We start from the raw sequence: 14,849 nt of genomic DNA, 5'->3' as shown, positions 1-14,849 counted from the left end.
TTTTTTTTGTGGTTGGACTCGATGATCTCTGAGGTCCCTTCCAACCACCACAATTCTGTGATTCTGTGATTCTGTGATTCTGTGATTCTTTTCCTCTTCATATGTCAGTGGTAGATTCTTGAATATGTTTTTGAACAATAGCCAGGTTGCCCACATTTAGTCCTCCAAAGTGACCATACAATATAAAAGATTATGAAAATTATCACAATGTTTATCCAGTGAGGTGTATCTTGCAGGGCAATCGTTAGATGTACAGCCTATGCAAATCAACTAATCTGCAGCCTGTGCTGGCTTTGGACAGGGTCAATGTGGTATTTTCTGCACTGTGTTCTCTTGGAGCCCTGGAGATTAGCATTCAGAGACACCTGCATGGAGCTGGATGAGGTCCAGGTCTGGACAGACTCACATATTTACCTTTTACCATATTACCTTCCCCACAGCTGATAGCAGAAGTGATTTAGATAAATAGAAGGGTTGGACACCCGTGGAGCTGAGGAGCCCCATGAGGCATTGAAATGGCAGGTTTCCTAAGTGAAGCTCCAGTACTGAGAAGTGGGAAACGTGGCTTTCCGTGATATAATGCATAACAACTGCGAGACATTATCCATTTACAGTGTCCGTCTCTACAGTATTGTGATTTCACAGTATACTCTAGAAGGTTAGGGTTAGGAAAATAATAACATTGAAATAACTGTGATTGGATCAGGACAAACTAAAGGCAAATCTTATGATTAAAAAAAAAAAGTCATTTCAAAACTTATAGTTAAAGGTTTTATTTGAATTAGAATCCCCTAAGATTTTGTGCGGAGTTGTTTACATACATTAAATATGATTGATGGCCAATGTTCAACAGATTATAAAAGAAGAGTGGACTAGCTTCTGTGAGCTCTTGTGAACAGAATTGTGAATTCTAGCAGTAGAGAATGAATGGATTTCTGCAGTGTGGGTATTGTGCTTTTTTGATTCCTGCTTATCCAGGCGGAGAACTTTATGCTGCTGGTGATGAGACCCTTGCCTTAATAATTCCATGGCAAGCCTCTCACTTTCTTTAGAAGCAGAAAAATGGCAGATTCCAAGACTAGCCTGTGGCTAAGGAAGTCTGTGTTTCCAAGAATAAACTGACCAAAAAATCCCCTATGAGCTAGTATGCATGAAGCCTCTTTGTCGCTGTTTCCTAGCAAATTAAACAGCTTTAGAGTACAAAACCAGGTACCAGAACTCAGTTATCCATGCTGTCAAATTGTTAGGCTGGTCACAGGCATGGTATTTGCCCAAGCTAACTGGCACTATCCCAGACAATTTCCAGACAGAAATGGGGAGTTGACTTTACCCAGAGAGTATTTTATATCCAACCACCTTGCTTTGACGGGTAAGAGAGCTGAATATGGTCACAGACCATTCCGAGTTTGTTGTCCGCAGTACTAGAGAAAGGTCCTGGGCTTGTTTAATTTTGCAGAGATGTTAGTTGGGCTAATGAGTATAACCTCACCTCCTGAGTTGAAACTGTACTTGGATGCCTTGATGCAGCTTGATATGCCTAAAAGACCACATCTCCTGATATGCATCCAACACTATGGTTTTAACTTCAAAGAAAATGCATGACCAACAGCTTCACTGCACATAGAGTGCAAATCAGAGGTGCCTGAGGTAACATCAACCCTTAACAACAACCCAACAAATCTACCTTACTTACTATCCCAAATTGTGAGGCCATATAGCAGTGTTTTTACTGGATTGAACTCAGTTTAAGTCCTTTTTTTTGTTGGTACTTTCAGATTTTTTTCACCTGGTGTTGTCTTAGATATGTCTATATTCATGACATATAGTTATGTCTATATTCATGTTTTAACTGTTCTTCACGTCTCCTGTAAAAAGAGTGTTTCTGCACTGTTTCTGCTCAAGGAATTACCTGGCACACAGTGATTCAATTGGAAGGCTTCACTGGCTTTCTAGAGAGCAATTTTTATGCCTATTACATAAAAGATACCATATACAAGAAGTCATGTTTGTATTCCTCCTTCTGTGATTTCTTTTTTTTTTTTCTTATAAATTGTAACTTATTAATGATTACAAGTAAAAGCTTAATGAGTCTGGCATACAGATTCTGATCTCGTTGAAGAACAATATTTGTTTCCCATTTGTCCGATCTGACATGACATCTTCAAATAAAGCCTGTCCACAGAAATGTTCAAACTTTGGGCAGTGGGTTAAAAAGACAGTGGGGCTGGATTCAGATCTGAATGTTTTGCTTGTTCTACCCCATGCAATGTGTAATTTAAAGCTTAAGGTCCAAACGCCTCCATACTTTGTCAGAGTATAAAGTGGGTGTTGAACTTTGCTGGTCAGCCCCGTCTCTAGTTAAGAACAAGGTTTTTTCAGGGAATGTTGTGTATGAAATCACTCTTGGAATATGACACAAAATCAGAAGAAAATTATATTATTTTAGATGCAATCTGGGCAAGAAATAAATTGTTCTTGACCTGTTTCTATTAAGGAGCTCAAACTTGATTAATTCTTGGCCTGGATGTTCTCTTACCTCCAGCAATTACATGCCACTATTACAGTGATTATTTTATAAAAGCTAATAAACACTATCTGGAGTTAATATTTGCTCCCGAGGAAAGTTTGCCAAGAGCTTAGAAGAAGTTTACAGAAGATTTTGCCCATTAGGTTTGTGTACAACATTTGAAATGCCAAAATCCTTTTAGCATCATTAATCACAAAAATGCAATGTAAAAACAGTTGTACCTAATAAAGCTGTAATCTGATACAAAAATAGGCAAACCCTCAGGAATTTAACACAATAGGCCAAACATTGTCCATTCCAAATGAGTTCCAGTAATGCCACTATTGACTCGGCTTTGAATAGCCTTCTGCTCTTTTAAAACAAATATATATAGATAAAATAGGATTTTATTTTCTACAGTACAGATGCAGCTGTTATTAATCAATCCTTTCACAAAGGATACTGGCTAATGCAGTCCAGGAAAGCTATTTTGTCCAGCTTGTTGCAACTTCTTCCTTGTCCTCTAAGCCTAAATCTTGCTCTGTCTTGATGTCACTGGGGTTCTGGCTGCCCTTGACTTATGAGTAGGCTCGCGTGTAGGCTTTCACTAGAGGACATGGGAGAAAATTGACCATCTCTTCAGCTTTATGACCACAGTATAGAGGAAGTGTTGTGGGGGACTGACTGTTGTCACACTACGGTACTGCAAAAAAGGGAGCTGGGGCAGTGGTGTGAGGGAGCTGGGTTGTATAGAAGCAGATGTATTGTCTCCCTGCAGTTTGACCCCTGTGTAGTTTCTCCCTTTGGGGTGGAGTTGGAGCTCCAGATGTCAGAGGGGAACTCATATTTTAGCCAACAAGGCATCACTCCCTTGCCTCCTACTGTACTCACCTATTCTGTGGCCATCTCAGCTTAACTGAATATTGCCTGCAATGATCATTTATTATTAGGTACCCTATTTTTCATTTTTATGCGGACTTGCCAATTAAACCTGACACACTTAAGAATGAATGCCTTACAAGTTTATTCCAGCCAGGCAATGGGTTAAGCTCTTAAGTAAGAAGTTGGAAAGGCATTTACAAAAAATAAACAAAACATCAGTTCAATTGTAGAATACACACAGAATAAGATAAGATCTGTTCTTATTTGTTTAGTCCCACTCATCGTAAGCTGTGTCTCAACAGATCACTGTTCACCTCAAGGTCTGTTGCTGGACCTTTTCAGGATCTATATTTAAAGGTAGTACAGAAGCCTGATAGGCTTGCCTTCTGAGTTCATCTTTCCTTTTCAAGATGACCGTCTTTCTGCCCTTTTCTTCCTTCCTCTCTCTTGCTTTTTAAATTAAGTTTCCTTAGATAGAGAGCAACATATTTTGATAACTCACATTTTTTCTTAGCCAATGGCAACATAGTTTTGACAGCTTATAAGCCAAATTTGGTTTTAAGAGTTATTTTGACTTGGCTATCCTTCATTCTCAGATTCTGACTCTCCCCACTTCTCACCTTCTCCAAGTCTGCTGCTGAAGCCTTAATTAGCTCATTTTTCTCTGGTTAGGGTAGCTTAAAAACTGTCTTCACAACATTCCATGAATTAGATATGATAAAAATTATTATTTTTGCAATACTGTTGTTATTCCCACAGTTCAGATATTGGAGACCACACGCGGCACATCAGTAGTGTGGATGATAGACTGTTAACAACATGTACTGTCCAAGCTAATTCCTTCCTTCCTTTTTTTTCTGTCATAAGTATTTCCTGTCATCTCAAGAGAGATGGGAAGACTAGATCCCTTTCCTTCTGATACTGACAAGAAATCAGGAGCAATGCTGCATTGCCAGGTTCTTCTTGCATGAAGAAGGAAGTGAAAACCTCTTGTTTGGCTGAGGAGAAGGATCATACAGTCAGCTACAACTTTTTTTTTTTTTTTTTTTTTTGAGTCACAGTTGGAGATACCCGTTCTGAGGAGCTTTATGGCTCTCCTCTCCTGATAAACACAAGAAACTTGATGCATGGGAAAATGGGACTTGATGATAGCTTGACACTTTCACACCTTGAGAATCAAACTCGGATCTGTCAGAGGCGCATGCTATGAATATGCTGATGAAACATATCCCACACAGAACACATCACAACCCGAGTTAAGAGGCTTTATATTTGTCTACTACAAGTTATTCTTTCATCCAGCCCGCACTGAATTGCATCAAAGAGTTCTATAATAAGGCTCTGACCACATCATAAGGACAACATGGAGCAGATGATTTGACACGTGAGAATATGACAACACCTAAAACCTCCTGCCATGTTGCTGGCCCTGGGACAGCACTAACTTAACAGTATCGACACTTGCGTCTCCCACACACTCCACCAGCATTTCAGGCATAATAGTGACTTCATTTGCAGCTTTGTTGCTATGATGAAATTTTCAGCCTACCTGGTGTGCACACAGTTGTCTGTATGACTTGTTCAGCTGGAATGACTATCCAGTAGTCACCAGTAATTGATGCTTACCAGCAGTTATGTAAATTCAGCTGTCAGCCACAGTCAAAAGGAATTGATAGAAAGCTGCACAATTACAATTCCCCCATTTCTAGCATTTAGTATTCTTCTGTGGAGTTAGATTTTGGTCTGGAACAGTGCAGTAATGCGAGCTGATAGCAAGCTGGGAGCGAGCCAGAAAGTGAGTGCTTAACCCAGAACCAGTACCTCTGGGAGTAAAGACTTCAAGAATCAGATGTTCTGCATTTATATTGCTTCCAACTTCATACTGGGGGAGGGAGAGAGATGATGGAAACCATCAATAAGTTCAATTTTAATTTCTTCTTTAACATTTCTTTTTCCACACTTTATCCAGTTGGGAATTTCAACATAAAACCTAGGACCATGTTCTTTGCCTCACAAGCTGCAGACTAAAAAGTTAATGAAATTCAGCTCTAATTTTAGAAATATCAGTTCATTTGGGGTCTGTCTGGCAGGGACAATGGTGCTAGGAAGCTACAACTGGAACAAACCTGGAACAGAAGCAATGATGCTTTTTGTTTTCTGTGTATGAGACTTGAGATTTCACAGCTGCCAGATATCACTCATTTCCACATCTTAACCAACTGCCACACACTCAGCCAGCCTTCAGGGACTGATGGTGTTGGTCATCACGAGATTGTGTGGTTCTTGCTGAATCTTATCTGAGAAGTGGTCTCTATCACTTTTTTAATAGCACTGATCCTTTAAGGCATTATTTTCTCTGAGATTTTACTGTCCACATTGTAGGCAACATACATCTTGTATACTCACTGAGACATATTTTTTTTTCCCACGTAATTTAAGCCAGAATCCATTTGATACTGAAAGGAGATGTTTACTTTTAGTGCATGAAAACATAATAGAGAAACAATATTCTTGTTTTACACAATACATTTCTCTATTTGAGTCCCTTACTCTGTGTAGTTCTGTGGATGAAGAAATATTGTCCTGTTTGTCATTTGTATTGTTGTGGCACATAAGAGTGACAGTTCTTGACTCCATTATGCTTCACTGCATGAATTGAATAGGAAGATCTCTTTCTCCAAGAGCTTGCAATTGAAATACAAGGCAAGAGGCAATGGGTGGATACAGATGGAGAAGACCAAAGAAATTAGAATAAATACTGATTGGCATGATGGGAAAAAGAAGGGAATATCACAGCTTACCCAGGGCTTAACTGCCACCAAGTTTTTGGTTTCAAGGAATGTAATGAAGTCATTTTTGGATGTTTACGGGGAGACCTTTTCAAGTTAAACAGCAGTACAAAACAGGCATCAGAACACTTTTGTAATCCCATCATGGAGCTTAAGACTGCTTGTTTAACATGATTTATGAATTACTTAATGCATTCTGAAATCTGTGGTGTAGCAATGAAGAAACCACTTCAGAGGTGGTGTAGTTGAATGTATTTACATTGCTCACTTGTAGCTCTGCCTCCAGAGGTGCTCTGTATAGTTGACAGACAAAGGTAAGGTCCTCCAGGGAGGCAAAGCACCAACCTGAAGAAGAAAGCATGAATAACCCTTTTAAGAACTCATATTAAATGGTATTGACAAATACTGAAATTTTCCATGTATTTCCCTTTCAAATTCTTCTAGGAATATCTCACCAGATTATTTATAATCTGTTCAAGGGTATAAAAATAACATACGTTAATAGCAACTTCTCAACCAAATTAGACTATTTAGTTTACCTGGAATATATTAAAGTGATTCCACATGTTTTTAGCGAAGATTTTCTCAAAGATATTATTCTACTCACATCACTTCTCTTCATGGCTTTTTTAAAGTTATATCGAGGGGCCTGCTCTCTGCTGTCTTCTTTCAGACATCTATTTTGGCTGATTTAAATGTGAAGAAGGAAAAAAATCCATAGAAATTCCTACAAACAAAACCTTATTTTTGAAAAATGAGGTGTCATGTATGATTTTCTTTTTTCTTCATGTTGCTCACACTTGGGTTTCATATGGTGTATCACACCAGATTAGTTTACAAACCCACTTGTTGGGCTACAATTACAGAATCACAGAATCATATGGGGCTGGAAGGGACCTCTGGAGATCATCTCGTCCAATCCCCCAATTATTAGAATTATTTGTAAAAATTCTAAGAAAATGCTACAAAAGAGCAAGGTTTGATTCCTGAAACACATAAACTGTAAAAAGACATTAGTCAGTAATTTCACTAAATAATAGATTGTCTTTCTTTTTTCTTCTTCCAATATTTGCTCATTTCACTTCTCTATCTTTTGCTGTCCATCAGTGGAAGTGTCAGATCACACATCATACATAAAGAAGATGTCACACTTCTGAAATTAAAATACGTGCTGTCAGCTCCTTTTTCTGCCCAAGAGCTTGGTAATCACATTGCACTGGAGACATGAAGACTTATTCTCATGATGGCTTTCAAGCAATACCCCTTGAAATATATGGCCTTTTGTATATGAAAAAGGCAGTTTACACAGTTATGTAGCAAAGACCATATTTTCTTACATTTAGGAACAAAGACATGTCAGGCTTTATTGAGCACATCACTAACTATATAACTAGCATTAAACACTCTATTTGCAACTGTTGCTGTGTATTTTGTGTGTGATTATCACCCCTAGATCTGCATCCTATAAAAAGATATTTCTGTTTGCTTAATTATAAAGCTCTTTATGAACAGGCTCATCTGTAAATAGCTTGGTGCAGCTGAAATAGAAATATAATTATAATGAAGGCAGATGTTTCTGAGATACTTCTCATGAAACTTGTTCTGAATATACAAAGGAGCAAGGCTTTTCTAACTGGTGGAGTGTAGGCCAAATGTGGCCTAATCATCCAAATGCGATGGGGAATTCACTTTTGGGGGCAAAATCAAAATAATAATAACAGCAGTAACAACAACAACAATAATAAACTTTCTAAAACCATATACAACTGCCCTCTCTCTTGGTCAACGTCTTTCTTCCTGAACCCCAAGGGGGCAAAGAAATAACTTTTGTAGCTTATGTCTATGGACTAGTTGCCAGAAAATGCTGGACTTTTCTTCTGCAATACTTTGTTAGAGACTGATGAAACTCTCATGGAGCCACAAAGTTTTGGGTCATTTGTATACAAATATAGCACTTCTGTTTGCCTCATTGTCTCTGCATTTGCTCTTAAATTATTTAAATCTAGGCAGTGAAATAATGAGACAATTTTTTTTTTTTTATTATTTTGATAACAGAGAAGTTATAAAACTACTGAATACTATTTCCAATGGAATTATATTCTTTAGAAAATCTCATCTTTCTGTCAAACCACAGGCTTTTTCCCCTCCCTTCCTTTCACCACTAGCAGTAAACACTTGCGGTATGGCGTCTGGCTGAAAGCTGTTGATCCAAGTCTGAAGTCCTCACTCCAGTGGAAATGCCATCCTGATCAGCTCTCATCTGTCCCGTCTTTAGTGACTCATCAGCAGAGCCAGTGACTGTCCCAGTCATCTTATGATAAGGCAGCCCAGATAGGTACAGCCATCTGGCAGGCTTGTGAATTGGAACCGGCCAGTTTAGTCCAGGAGGAACTACTAGAAACTATGTGGAATAGCACCCTCCAGCCCAGCACACTATCACTTCACTCACAGCATGTGCACAGGACAGCCAGTCGTCAGTGCTGCCATTCTGTCCATCTTCCTCTTCTTCACCTCGATCCCCACAACTGAATGAGGGCGTATGGAACTGGGCTGCCTTAAAATGGGGAGAGTAGAGTGTGAAGGAAAACAAACTGTTAAGGATGATTGGAACTGAGATACTAACACTCCTGATATCCCTGTTGTGAATATTTTTCAAACATAAAATTGGGCCTCTTAATGAAGTTTACAGAAATGGGAGCATTTTTACGATGAGACATCAGGGATTTGATTTGAGAGGAACTCAGTGATTTTGAAGGACTGTGGATCTGGTTTTGAATGTGAGTTTGGGTAGCCTGTAGTAATTTGCTGTTTTACTTCCCCACTTTGGTGGCAAACTACCTGTCTTAAGGTATTACATCTGTCTGGATGGACAGAAAATTGGAGACTACATCTCCTTTGTAGGCAATGTATCCTTGAGCATAAAGGAACTGAGTCCAGTTCAGAGTGATTCCGCTTGAGATGTAAACAACTGTTCTTCCTTCTCTCTCTTGCGCTGAACAAATTCACTGTGTCAACGTCAACTATATCTACCATGGTATGACCTGGCTCCTGAGTTTATCTTTAAATAGTCCACTATCACTGCTCAGGGTTTTGGAAGAAGCTTTCATTACTAGTGTATATCAAGCATTTCAGTTTAAGAACACATCATACTTCTCATTTCAAAGGTTAGACCCCAGGCTGCTCCTCTGCAAAACATGCACTGGACAGAGATTTTCTAGTCTGGTTGGGTAATTTTGTTCTGTACTTATGGTATTCTTTACTGCAGAAACAACAAAATATCTGGTATTTCAGTGTGTGTATTACTTCCATTAACAATAACAGAGCTCACGTATGCGCTGAGGATGTGAATGAAGCTCTCAGACTGTACATACTTGTGCCTGAGGCCAAGCCTTGGGGCCTTACAAATCAGCCTGGCTTTCTGGTCTCTTCTGACCCCAAGGGACACAGTGTAACTTGTCTACACATAGGGGCTGGGAAAAGACAGAAATAAAAGCCGTTGCACTTTGCCAGAAAAGAAGTATTCACCAGTAACTGAAATATAGGCACTGAGATTAAAACTCAGTCCTTGGAGTCCTTGATGCCACAGAAACACATTAGATTAACGAATGAACAATTGTTTTCAGTTTTATGCAGAACAAATGCACTAAGAAAGTCAATGACAAATATTTTTGCATCAGGAATCATGCATTTTGTGAAAGGAAGGTACTACCCAATTGTTTCTCTTTTAGGAATGGGAAACCGAGGCACAGAGATATGATTTGCTTGAGATCTCTCCTTTTCTCTTTTACACACAGAGATACAAACAGAAACTCTAACAGAGAATGGGAAGTTTCTTAATTCTTGACTCCTTTGCAGAAGTTCATTTTTCTACATGTGTTTTAATTTTTTGAACTGCACTTCTCCTCAGATTCCCATAACTATAAAACTGCCATCCACAGAACTGCTGCTAATAGAATCTGCCAAGTCTGTGGCAGTCATTTAACCTACCAGCTGTGAGGAGTACCTAAAGCATCTCTTCGCATCTTCACCCTCACCTTTTTGCCCTCTCTTTACTGCCCTTTTCTTCTGAGAAGAACTTGTACTGGAAATTGTATCCTGATAAAATGAAGGTGTTAAAGGTTACCCTGCCTAAAAACTAAATGAAGCCATTTACTGGTTAGCCTTGTCTTTATTAGGAAATAAGGAAGGAAACATTGTATTTTAATTTGGACATACATGAAAAGACTCTGAAAGTCCATTTCAGTGAAAGAGAAATATTAGATATTTTTCACATTTCACCATAGTTGCCTCTCTAAATTGACACTGGCTCTTTCATTAGCTCTTTCACTCTGTTATATCATGAATATAATTTGTTTAGGCTAGAATGATAATGAAAGAAACCCAAACGCACAAATACCTTGATCAACTTATTTTGTCATTTGCTACAAATTCAGAAATATAGGACATCAGCCTAATATGTCAATTTTGAAGAAAACATAAGTGTATCAGTTTTCTTATAATGTTTTACTGTCATTTTTGTTTTCCAGTTTCCTGTTGTGCTTTCTTACTTTTGTTGCGCTGATGAATGAACAGAAATGTCTTTGTGAGATTAACAGCCCAGTTTTGCAGATGTATGAAGTTAGGAGACATTTTTGAAATAAAAGGGGATCCTTCTGAGGTAAGCTTATTCTTATGTGTTCCTACAATGTACAAAGGGACATGAACGCAGAAAGAACTACATGATTTCTGAATTACATTGTCTTCTTTAAAAGAAAACATCAATGGTCCTTTGCCACTCATAGAGACTGCAACATCGTTAGCAAATATGTGCTTTTCAAAACCAAAGCAAACAAAAATCCCTCCAAAACAGTGAAAGAAATGTCGTTGTATTTCCCCTGTATCATAGAAAAACAGTTTTCCAGATTAAAAGTTCCTTATGTTTAGACCTGTCTAAAGTGATGATAACTTCAGGCATCAGTTTCTCAGTTGGTTCCACATAGCCAAATCTCTGATCTATATATAGTCTAGATGATGACATAGACATGCTTGTAAGACTATGGACTGATTCACTATTCCTTTATCTAAAAAGGTATTCCTGATACCTTTAGCTGCTACTGTGGGTTGTACATTGCATGAATCATCACATACCCAGCTGGGGGCCAGCCATAGCTGGTACTAGTGTTTACTTATTCAATGCATACAGTTAAGGGTCATAAGATGGATGTGGAATGAGAATAAACATGGTAGAACAACTAATAAGACTATCAAAGTGCTTTAACAGTGTACGCAGAACAATAGGGAAATCATGGATAGAGGTGGAGTAGACCCAGAACTGAAAAACAGAAGACCTTATTGTGTTGACTGCTCATTTACTTTTGGAATGTCTGAATTAGAATCATAGAATCGTCTAGGTTGGAAGGGACCTTTAAGATCATCAAGTCCAATCATTAACCTAAAACTGCCAAAACTGTGTCCGTAAGCACCACCTCTACCCATCTTTTGAATATCTCCAGGGATGACGATTCAACCACTTCCCACTAACATCAGAAAGCAGATACTTTCTCCATATACGGAATATAGATTATTTGAGTTAGAGGATTGGCGATCTGAGTGGTATAATTAGTCTTGTCTTGTTTTCTTCCCTCTCCCTCTAAATAACTGAAAATTTTAAAAGATTATAATAAATGATTAGTTTAATAATTTATAGATTAATAGTGAGGTCTTTAGCGGTTTTAGAAAAAATGATTAATGCGAACTAGTATCACCCTGTGATTTGTGAACATATTTATGTATATTCACCAGATACCTAAATCATGTAAATAATGACCTTGTTACCCTAATGTGTTTAGCAATTTTGTTTGAAAAATCAGTGATATTTTTTTTTCTTGACCTGTAATAATCTGTGTGCAAAGAGTATTGGAACCCCAATGTTAAACTCTGTGGACCTCTGGATTCTCTATATGCCAGTGCTTCTTTGCATTGGTTTTGCAATGTGAAGTGGACACAAATTAAGAAGGATTTGGAATATGTTGACAAAATGGGATAAAGAAGCCTGAGGGTAATTAAATCAGCCCTGCGTTTTGAGGTCAACTCTTAAGTAAAGAGATCTTTAGTTTTCTGTGAAGAGTGTCCTTTCACTTAGCACATATAAAAGAAAATCCTAAAGACATTGATTGCATTATAATATACATATCATTATAGTATTTCATTTTTAATCTGTTCATTCTCTATAATCTTTTAATACTAACATTTTATATTGGTTATATAATACACAATTATACTAATATAATATTTATATTGTGCAATACAATATAGCATGCATTACAACATATAACTATATGTTGTAACTATTACAGCTGCTGATAAATCTACATGAAGTCAGATTTTTACCACCTTAAAGATATGGCAGCAGGGAGATTTGTCTGAAATCTGGCTGAAAAGTTGTGTCCTATAAAGAAAACTCTTTCACCAAGGAATCTGTGAGCTGCAATTGTAAATTTTTGCACTTGTAGGACACTTCAAGGAGATAGGAGCTGGACCACAGCCTTCAGTGGTAATGGGCAGAGCAGCTGGGAAGGGGACAAATCAAAGAGGTTTTACAGTGTGGGATCAGGAGGATTGCAACAGCTGGGGAGGGTCGGGCAGGTTATGACATTTGGGGCAACTGTTGGGTAGGGAGCTCTTCTGTGAGGAAGGATGAGAGTTAGGGCAGCTGGAACTGAGTTGGCGTTGAGACTTATGATCAGGAGGAATTGGGAACAGTATAGCATCTGGAAGCTGATCAGGCAAGGGGCTCATATCATCTGGGGGATCAGGAAGTACACAACAGCTGGGAAGGGTCAAGCAAATACCCAACACACATGGAATTGAACAGCAGGGCCTGGTGCCACATACAGCTTCTCACATTGCTTTTTTATGTATTGCCACTCTCTACTTTTCTATAAATTTCCCTTAACTCATGTTCAAAATGTGACTTTGTGCAAAAACACAGAGGTAGAAGTAAACAATAAGAATTTCTACTAAGAAAAAAAACATGGATAGCCCTTCCCAACCACAAGATGGCTCGCTAAAATCCATGTAATTCTAAGTATTGGCTAGTGAAAAATTTCCTTCTTTAACCCTATTGTCCTACTGGCTGAAGATTTATATATGTTTTTTTTCCAGGAGCTCAGTTAACCAGAGGAGATTAACTTTCTCCTCCAGTGGAAGCTCAGCATGTTGGGGACTTGATTTTTGGCGATATCGCTCAGCAATAACAAGTGGACTTCACAGCAGACACTGCTGGTACAGGTAGAACAAGATTCATGTGTACTGCTTGGCTTACACCAGCTCAGGCTGAACTGGTGATTTGTCTTTTACTCAGCAATTTGTTTACTTAATGCTTTCTCTGCCTCTATTGCCTTATTAGATACCATAGTTATAATTGTACATTTGGCAAACTTTCCCTAGAGTTTCTACTTCCTGTCTGAAGTTTACTCTTTCTTACATTTGTGTTCTTCACCTGTGCTGTGGCTGTCCTTTTTGTCCATTAATTTTGAAAGTGAGATCTTTATGAAGAAATAACCATACTTCCTTACTCTCATAGCCTTACTTTCCTCATTTTGTCATTCCTCTGTGGTCTTTGCTGATGTTCCTAGAAGACAAGCCTCTTCATTTATACCCTCACCTATCTGCATCCAAGTGTTTTGTTTCATGCTACATTTTGACTGTAAACTCATTTTGCAGGGATCATTTTTTAATTCTGATTAAGTGCCTAGAAATGCAGTCCTTCACAATAGGTTTCACAGGTACTAAAAAAAATAATAAATGGTAGTAATGAGTTCCATGAAAGTCCTGATTCTTTTCAAAGCTTTGACAAAGTGGTAAATGATGTCATATCCATCAGGCAGTTGTGACAAATACGCATAGGGTGGAGGGTAAATTGTTGTTTTACCTCTAGAAAAATCTGTAATACTCTCTTGTGTTTTCCATAGCTGCTCATATTATTTTTTTTCTTCTATAGGCTCTTATTGCTTTCCAGACATGCTGTGCCTTGTCTTTGCCAATTGTTGCCATCTGTCCTGATGACATTGTGATGGAGGTTGAGTGTGTTGCTGAGCTTCTTAATAATGTCACAGTGTCATTTTGCGTTACCTCTGTCACTCTGCTGCTGTTATGCTAACTTGTCTTCCTTCATCATTTCTTTTTCACGACTCTTATACTCAAGGCAATCTAAAAACAAAATGCCCCCTGGATTTAAGTTCTTCTCTTCTTTCCACCATATCTAATATCTCATCTGTTCTCTACAGCTGCTTTCTGTGTTCTGTATTTATTCCAATCATATTCTATATGGTAGAAAGTGCTGCTTGTAGGACAGATTTTTTTAATTTCCTCTTGGCATTCAGTAACACCCTATTAAGTGGCTGTGTTTACACTGCAGTTGTCAATGATCTTTTCCGGGTCCTCTGCTCATTAAGCAATAAATTCAACTTTCCTGGCTAGCAGTGTTTTGAACATTTCATGTGGCAATATGGAGCCAGTCCCACAGGGAATGGTTTCCTCTTACCAGACTGCTCCCTCCATGTGCTATACTCCCTGTTGGGTTTATCTAACGATGTCATCTCTATGAAGGATACTTGAAGCAAGCTGTTGCCTCTTTCTTAGTTGCATGCAGGTTGCCAGGGAGCCTGGGGGACCCACCATCTGACATTCAT

The 14,849-nt window shown here is 38.4% G+C and overlaps 1 long non-coding RNA gene across 1 annotated transcript in view; it reads left to right on the top strand.

The window, feature by feature from the left end:
• The window catches only part of LOC106896620, a 41,057-nt gene extending 27,651 nt beyond the window's left edge, over positions 1-13,406 (top strand). The window contains exons 2-3 of the long non-coding RNA XR_001413650.1: positions 10,704-10,834; positions 13,321-13,406. This is a non-coding gene — a long non-coding RNA (uncharacterized LOC106896620). The remainder of the gene's footprint in view (positions 1-10,703; positions 10,835-13,320) is intronic.
• The last annotated feature ends 1,443 nt before the right edge of the window (positions 13,407-14,849 follow it).

The sequence above is a fragment of the Calidris pugnax genome, unplaced genomic scaffold (genome assembly GCF_001431845.1).
Source record: "Calidris pugnax isolate Ruff unplaced genomic scaffold, ASM143184v1 scaffold171, whole genome shotgun sequence".
In the NCBI taxonomy this organism is placed as follows: Eukaryota; Metazoa; Chordata; class Aves; order Charadriiformes; family Scolopacidae; genus Calidris; species Calidris pugnax.
Note: the sequence above shows the minus strand (reverse complement) of the source record. Positions and strands in the feature narration are given on the sequence as shown.